This window comes from Miscanthus floridulus, chromosome 18 (genome assembly GCF_019320115.1).
Source record: "Miscanthus floridulus cultivar M001 chromosome 18, ASM1932011v1, whole genome shotgun sequence".
NCBI lineage: Eukaryota > Viridiplantae > Streptophyta > Magnoliopsida > Poales > Poaceae > Miscanthus > Miscanthus floridulus.
In genome coordinates, this window is record NC_089597.1 from 2,949,887 (window position 1) to 2,958,491 (window position 8,605).

The window sequence follows — 8,605 nt, forward strand, 5'->3', positions numbered from 1 at the left end:
ACTAGGGAGGTGCGAAATTTTTTGGAGGGTGGGCCGAGGCCAGACTCCTGGAATGACACTGGTGGTCCTAATTCCAAAAGTGCAGAATCCAGAAAGGCTAAAGGATCTTCATCCGATAAGTCTATGCAACGTTGTATATAAAATTGCATCGAAGGTTCTTTCAAACCGTTTGAAGATTATTCTGCCAACAATTATATCTCAAAATCAAAGCGCATTTGAACCAAGACGTTTGATCACAGATAATGTGCTAATTGCCTATGAGATGAATCATTTTATGCAGAACAGGAGAACTGGAGGGGATGAATATGCGGCACTCAAATTTGACATGAGCAAAGCATATGACAGGGTTGAATGGCAATTTATGGAGAAAATAATGAGGAAGATGGGATTCCATGAGAGGTGGATCACTATAATCATGAAATGCATCTCAAATGTTACCTATCGTATAAAGGTGAACGTCGAATTAACGGAGCAAATTTTTCCATCTCGAGGGCTAAGACAGGGGATCCTTTATCCCCATATTTTTTCCTGCTAATGGTCTCGTTCGGCTTACCCCATATTCAGCTTGTTCGGCTTCTTTTTTTAATCGGAACAGTGTTTTTCTCTCACAACAATTCAGTCAGAACAGTGTTTTCAGCCAGTTTCAGCCAAAATTCTGCCAGCCGAACGGGGCCAATATGTGCCGAGGGCTTTTCCGCCTTGTTAAATGATGCAGAGGCGAGAGGAAGAATACAAGGTGTGTCTATATGTGCCAGAGCCCCAAGCATTACTCATCTTTTGTTTGCAGATGACTCGTTGCTTCTCCTAAAGGCGAATGAAGAGATCGCAGCCCACCTGCGACATGTGCTACAAATTTATGAGATTTGTTCAGGGCAAAAAATCAATAAAGAGAAGTCCTCCATTGTTTTCAGCAGGAACACAAAGGCCCAAGATAGAAGAAAATTTATGCAAGCTCTTGATCTCTCGCAGGAATCTATGAATGCAAAGTATCTGGGCTTGCCGGTTTATATGTGGAAATCCAAAACAAGCCTTTTTGCTTATCTAAAAGAAAGGTTGTGGAAGCATATCCAGGGGTGGAAGGAAAAATTGCTCTCAAAGGCTGGCAAAGAAACCTTGATTAAAGCAGTTGCACAAGCTATTCCCACATATGCTATGTCTTGTTTTGACCTAACCAAATCTCTGTGTGATGATATGAGCAAAATGATTTGTCGCTACTGGTGGTCGCAACAAGATAAAGAAAATAAATTGCATTGGATCTCTTGGGAGGAAGTGTGCAGGAGGAAGGTAGGCTCGGCTACAGAGATCTCCACCTTTTCAATTTAGCTATGTTAGCAAGGCAAGGATGGCGCATGCTTCAGAATTCGGACTCCCTGGTTGCATAGCTGCTGTCGGTGTTTGATGATCGGCAACTCGTCATGGGGGTACCCGGAACGATGTTCGAAGGGCTACGGCGTACGCAGAACTCGACAGTAAACGCAAAGAGACGAAGGGTTTATACTGGTTCAGGCCCTCTTGTCGAGTAATAGCCTTTACGTCCAATCGGCATGTAGCTCTTCGCGTTGGATTGGTTGGTATGATTGTGTGTACAAGGGGGTGCACCGTGCCTCTCTTTATATAGGGAGAGAGGGCAATGGTGCGTATCTAGTTCTAGTCGGTTACAATAGAAGAGTCCTAATCCTTTTACAGAATCTTGCTTTCATTGTAAGCCAACTAGGTCAATCTGAAATAGCTTGAAGTCCACGCCACCTTGTCTCGCGTCCTTCAACAGATCGTGGGCCAGCCCAGGGCCCATCCGGGTAACACCCCTATGGGGAACCCCTAGGACCCTGGTCCGTCAAGCCCCCAACCATGTCATGGTTGAACTCAGAAGTCTTCTTGTTCTTCCTGGTCTTGCCTAGTAGAAACAAGCGTAGTCCGAGTGCTTTCTTGAGTGAAGCCATGAAGTGCTCTGTAATTCCTCTGGGTGATGTGCACTTGTCGAAAAAGTGAAATCACTAAGTGTAGCCCCCAAGCCTCTTGCTGTTTGTGAAACAAAGAGTTTGAGGGTACAAAAGAAAAAACATCCTTAGAGGATATGTACCCTGTAGCCCCCGAGCCTATGTCCGAGTACTTGTACTCGAGAAAAGGATATGAAAAGAATATACTCGAGGATGAGAGTGTAAGTAATGAAGGCCTATCTTCTTGTCAGAAAGTAGGTGAGGCAATGTCCAGTGCCTGTGGAAAGTAAATGCAAGCTGACACAGGAGTAGTATGTGCTCTGAATATGCCGCCCGAGTGTATTGTAGCTTCACGCGCACCATCCTGATGCACTGTAAAAGTGTAGTGGAAGACACTGTACCCTGTAGTGTAGTAAACAAGCTTGTACTGGTTGGCAGGAACTATTGGCTCCACTTTTCATGAACGCGGACCATGAACACCATGTTTGGCCTATAAAAACCCTCCTAGCGAGCTCTTGCATAACAGTTGGAGAACAACAAAGCAACTTTGAGTCTGTAGCCAAGAAATATGGTGGTGTGTGAAGTAGAACAGCCTCGAGTATTGTTGATAAAAGTAGTAGGTCATGTTGAAGTTAGAAGAAGTCTTGTGATAGAGACTAGAAGCAGGCTAGTCTCGTAGTGGTGTAAAACAGAATGGTCTATGGAGGCAGGTAGAAGAAGCCTTGTGATGAGAGACACGTTCCCTCATCCAATAGTCCTAGGTCAGTTCTTCGAGCGTGCCTATCGACGTCTGTCCATTGATGATCAACTACTGATCTGAGTGGTCGAGACATAGTCGGCTTGGGAAAACAGATGTTGGAAGAAGCGCTATTGCCCCCCAAACCCAGTAGACCAAGAAGTTTTGTACCACTGACACCAATCTTGGATGCTCTGTGTTGTCATAATGAAAACTGTGGCAACGAGTTGAATGTGACCTGCCAAGTAGTAACTAGGGGCTTTTGTTTGTAAAAAGGTCACTGAATCCGAGTAGTCAGTGTCTTATAAAATGTCAAATCCTGTATCTATATATCTATTATTGAATAAAAATTCTTCATCCGAGTACTGTGTCACTGAATTCATTCTGTCGAGCAAGTGTCCAAGTACAACATAAACTGTCCGAGTACTTCACTGATATGGCCATGTAGGAGATGGTTGTATCAAGGCAGGAACCCAGATGGTGTGAACCCAACAGATAAGTCTAAACATAGTGTGATGCACTGGAAACCATGAAAAGGCGTGCAACCATCGTTTCAAACTATGCAGCCGCATTAAAATGGAAGGGAAACTAAAACGCTGCACCTATTGGCATGATTAGCGGGCCACACAACTGTGAGAACGGTGTATAAAAAGGGAACTAATCCTTGTATGTCATCATCCTCTGTCCCATTTCGCATTCTGTTTAAGCCCCCGCAACTCTATGAGCGCCCCCAATCTTGCTCCTTGAAACCCTAGATCTATGAAAGCTCTGTGTGATGGGTAAGAGCAAGAAATCGAGTGCTGCAGCCAAGAAAGCCACCGAGAAGAGGGCGTTGGAGGTGCCTGAGATGGCCACCACTGCTCAAATCTAGCCAGCGTCGACCACGAAGCCAAAGCATCTCCTGAAGCTCCGCGAACAGGGCTATTTGTCAGAGCAGAAACTTAGGGAATGGAAGGCGCCTAGAGAGCACCGTATTCCCAATCTTGAGCCAGGTGAGATTGTTCTCTTTATGCCGTTCATCCAGCACGGGTTAAGATTGCCAGCATGTCCTTTTTTGCATGGGTTTTTGCACTATTATGGCATAACCCTGAATCATCTGAACCCTAACTCCATCCTGCATCTATCGATCTTTGTTCATCTCTGTGAAACTTTCCTTGGCATCCCCCCATCCATCACTCTTTTCTGCTACTTTTTTCAAACTAAAACCGCACCCAGATGCCACAAATCCAAGTGTTTTGGGGGGGTGTCGATATTCAATTCCGCTTGGGGATGAAGAACGAGTATATCCACTATACCCTAGTTGAATCTATGAAGAACTAGAGGGCCAAGTGGTTTTATGCAGGGAACATGTGGCCCCCTAGAGGTGCATAGCAATGTCACACCTGTACCCGACAACCGTTGGGAGAAAGAGACGTTGAATGCGATGAAACTTGAAGGGATTCGTCCTTCCCTCAAGCAAATCTGAGCCATGAGGGACCAAGGCTTTGGTGGAGTCAGAGTGGTTGCAAGCTTCATTAGGCGCTGAGTACAGCCTCTGCAGGAGAGGGTACACTATGGGTTTGAGTACACTGGGCTAGAGGACCCTGCCCGAGTAACCACTGACAAACTGATAGAGGATGAAGTTCTGGAGAGAACTCAGAATGTGCTTGGGTTGGTAGAGGTGATACCATACCAGTATCCAGAGCGTGATCATCAAAATCCACCAGCCGTTGTAAGTATATTGATATTGTGATCTGTAAATATCTTAATACTATGAAAACTGACTCTTGTGTGTTGATGCAGGAGTTGGGGTGAAATTTCAATGATTTGCCTGCCCATCCTCCGCGTCCCGATTCTAGAGGAGTTGGTGGAAGCAGAGCGGCGTCCAGTGGAGCAGACGGAGGGAGCGCCGCCTCTACCATCCCTGTGGAGCAAGAGGGTGATAGCGACTTAGGGAACCCGAACGATTTCATAGTCTAGGTTAATCTGAGTGCGAGGAAGGCAGCTGCTAGCAGGAAGCGGTCGTTGGAGGCCGATGTCGCCGCTAGCGCGAGTGGGTTAGTACCAAAGAGGCCCCATTGATCTTGTATGCTGAGATTAGGTCAGAGATGTCAGAACTGTCTCCATGTAGTTTAAATTTTACCTTGTGCTAAATCCAATTCTTGAACAGCTACTGTACATGACGCTGTGGAGGAACAACCGAAAGAGGAGGAGGAAGACACCTCGTATTCTATCAGACAATGAGTATTCTTTCCTTGTAAAATTCTACACTGAATTCTAACATAGATATACTTGTTGACGTTGAATCACTCTTGGTAGGATGCCACCACCAGACCCGTTGAGCACCCGAGGGCCAACTTAGGGTGATAGGATTGCACTTGGATAGGATGTTATCATTACGAGTCATCAGGAGGACTTAGTATTGTCAGTATCAGTATCGAGCCTAGTGCTGAGTCGATCATCTAGTGATATATCACTAGGGAAGCCCACCATGAAGAAGAGATCTAGTGCCAAGTAAGTGCCAAAGTTTCTTTTGTATGTTATTTTATTCCTAGGACATCACTTGACTACTACTCATACTAGGGTACAAAAGACACTGAGTACCCGGGAGCAGAGTGAAGAGCCCCGGGTTGAAGAGAACTCGCATACTGATAGTGACCGAGTGGAAGAAGGCTAGGCAAGCAGGCCTATATCTCCACCCAAGTCCACTGAAATGCCATAGGCGCAGGGTCCAACGTCCGCTGATGGTGAAGCAGAGCAACCTCCATAGCCGGGTACTGTAGAGGGTGTGGAGGCACTGCAGCCATAGGTAGCGGTGCCTATTGATGATGAAGCGCACCAGCCACTAGGGCTGGAGCCTACGGAGGCCACTGCAAATGAAGATGTGCAGAGCGTGAGGGCAGACCCAAGCGCCACTGCGCCGAGTACTCCTACCCTAGATGTGACGATGACAAGCGCCCAACAAGTGGAAGAGGATGACGTCATCCCAGTTACTGGACCGGGTACCCAACTCTAGTGGTATAGTCCGGAGTTTGTCGGGTTGATGACATCGTGGTCCGGGCTGCTAAACGAAGCTTCTGTCTTCGACGGCCAATTGAGGGTAAGTAAATGCACTTTGTCATTTCCTGTTGTTGATATCTTCTAAATTCTTATTCCAAAAATAGTCGTATGCTCAGGGTGCGGAGCTGAAGGCCTCCATCAAGGTCCAAAAAATCCATGCAGAGCTCACCAAGCTGAAGAAGGAGCAGGCGAAGAAGGAGGCTGAGTGGGAATCTATGCAGAAGCGCCATGAAGAGACCCTCTGTATCCTCTGTACTCAGATTGGTGAAGATGAGCGTCGGAAAGCGGCTATCGAGAAGAGGAAGAGCGATGCCTTCAAATCTTTATTGAAGATGACAGAGAAGGTCGAGCTCTATGATACCAAGTTGAAAGGTAAGAGAACTATACGGTTTCCCTGTAACTCTTGAATGTAGCACTTGGTGAAAATGATAATGATCATAAGTGTTCCACTTTGTAGACGAGCAGGTCAAAACCTGATGACTGGAGGGTGAGGTGAAGGATCTCAATGAAGCCCTAAGGACTCAGCACAATTAGGCTGAAGAGGTAATAGAACGAGTGAGTGAAGAACTCGCTTGAGCTAAGCTGATGAAGCGAGGAGTTGATCGTGATCTGATGCAAGCTCAGAAGTCGGTGACTGACATGAAGGCCCAGCTAGAGAGGGTATAGACAGAGCACAACATGCTCTGGGAAGCTATGAAGCCACTTGCCCTCCTCTTCCGTAGGCCAAGAGATGGTGAAAGAAGGTGGGTGGATATAGTGAAAGAAATCCCCAATCGCTCCGAGAGCTATGTGCATGGAGCCGCCAAAGTCTACGTCTGGAATGTACTCGGTACGCTCTAAGTGCTATATCTGACTATGGATCTCCATCAGGTAGCCGCAGACTATGATGATGAAGGCCATCTTGCTGCCGTGGAAAGAGCTAAGGAGGAACTCGATGGACTCACAACCACCATAGCAAATGATCTAGACCTGAGGATGGAGAAGCCTAGCGAATAGGTTGTGTAAGTTTGACAAAACTTGTTAAGCCTGTGTGCCGGGTAGGCATGCTATAAAAAACAATGTTCTTTTGCTGGAGTGGGCTATTAGTTTAATAGAAATCTTAGCCTGTAAATATGATACATCTTGTTAGGGTGCTCAAAACACCTAAGATGGTTTATCTGAGTTAACTTTTAGACCTGGTAATCTTTGAATAAGATTGTAGTCCGTTTATGCTATAAGTTTTGTCCTATGAAGTCCTTTAAAAAGGTGCTTAAGACTGAGTAGCCAAGTAAGAAGTAATCAACATAGTCTATATGATTAGAATTAGGTTAGACCTTTCTGTCGATGTTAAGTGCATGAAGTCACATGTTCAAGGAACCCATATAGCGATTGTTTGCTGTTGAGATCCCACCCCGCAGCTAATGAATTAGGTACCCTACTTCTAGGAATCACCCTACCCAGGATGACATGTGATAGTCAGACTAAATGTCGGTAGTTAGCTCCTGGCCAAGGAGATGTGAGCCATCCAAGTAGGAGGCGTATCTCATATGATGTAGCATAGTACTCGGTGTATAGAGTAAAAACTGTGTACCAAGTGAACTTATCATATTTAGAAATGTATAGCCGCGTAATCAGTTACTTGTATATCTCATATATGATGTACTTGTAGTAATATAGAGTAGAAACAACTAAAAAAGCTGTGTACCTTGCCCAAAAGTAAAAGAATAGATGCATCTAGCAAAGAACATTGACTCTATATTTATTAACGAAGAATCATGCGTACATATGCTAGAAGGCTGAAATTACTTAAACATGGGAACTACTTGAATAATACTAAGCATAGAATCTTCGTAGCTGGTCAATGTTCTAAGAATTAGGCATGGGATCACCATTAGCTGTGATTAACTCGAAGGAGTCTGGCCGAGTAACTTTGGAGACTATGAAAGGGCCTTCCCAGGGCCTAAGTAACTTGTGCCATCCTGTGGTATTCTGGATACGCTTGAGGACTAGATCTCTGACTTGAAAGGTGTGGGGACGCACATTCTTGTCATAGTGACACCATAGGCCTTGCAGGTATCTAGTGGACTGAAAAAGTGCGTTAAGCTTGACTTCTTTGGCACTGTCAATTTCTAGCCGCCAAGTTTCATCTCCTTCGCCTTCGTTGTACTGTTCAACCTTGGGAGAGTTCCATATCAAGTCTGATGGAAGGATGGCTTCAGAGCCATAGACCAGGAAAAAGGGTGAGTACCTTGTTGCTCTACTCTGTTGAGTGCGTAGTCCCCAAACTACCTTGGGTAACTCATAGGTCCACTTGCCACCGTAATCCTTGAGCTCGTCAAATAACCGAGGCTTTAGTCCAGAGAGTAATAGTCCATTAGCCCTCTCTACTTGACCATTTACTTGAGGATGAGAGATAGAAGCATAGTCGATGTTGATGCCACAATCTTGAGCCCAACTTCTAAACTAAATAGCTATGAAAGGTGAGCCAAGATCTGTGATGATCCAATTGGGCATGCCAAACATATACATAATGTTTTGCATGAGCTCGACTGTCTTTGTAGCGTTGAACTTGACGAGTGGTTTGTACTCTATCCACTTGGTGAACTTGTCAATGGCCACATAGATGTACTCAAAACCACCAGGTGCATGTTTGAGAGGTCCAACCATGTTGAGCCCCCAGCATGAAAAAGGCCATGATGGAGGGATGCAGATGAGGTTGTGAGCTGGGACGTGGGCTTGCTTGGCAAAGAACTAACAGGCCTTGCAGTGTCGCACCAACTCTTCTGTGTCTTTTAGTGCTGTAGGCCAATAGTATCCGGATCTAAAAGCCTTGCTAACTAAGGTCTTAGAGGCAGCATGGTTGACACAACACCCAGAGTGAATTTCTTCTGAGATCTGTTGCCCTTCTTCAGGT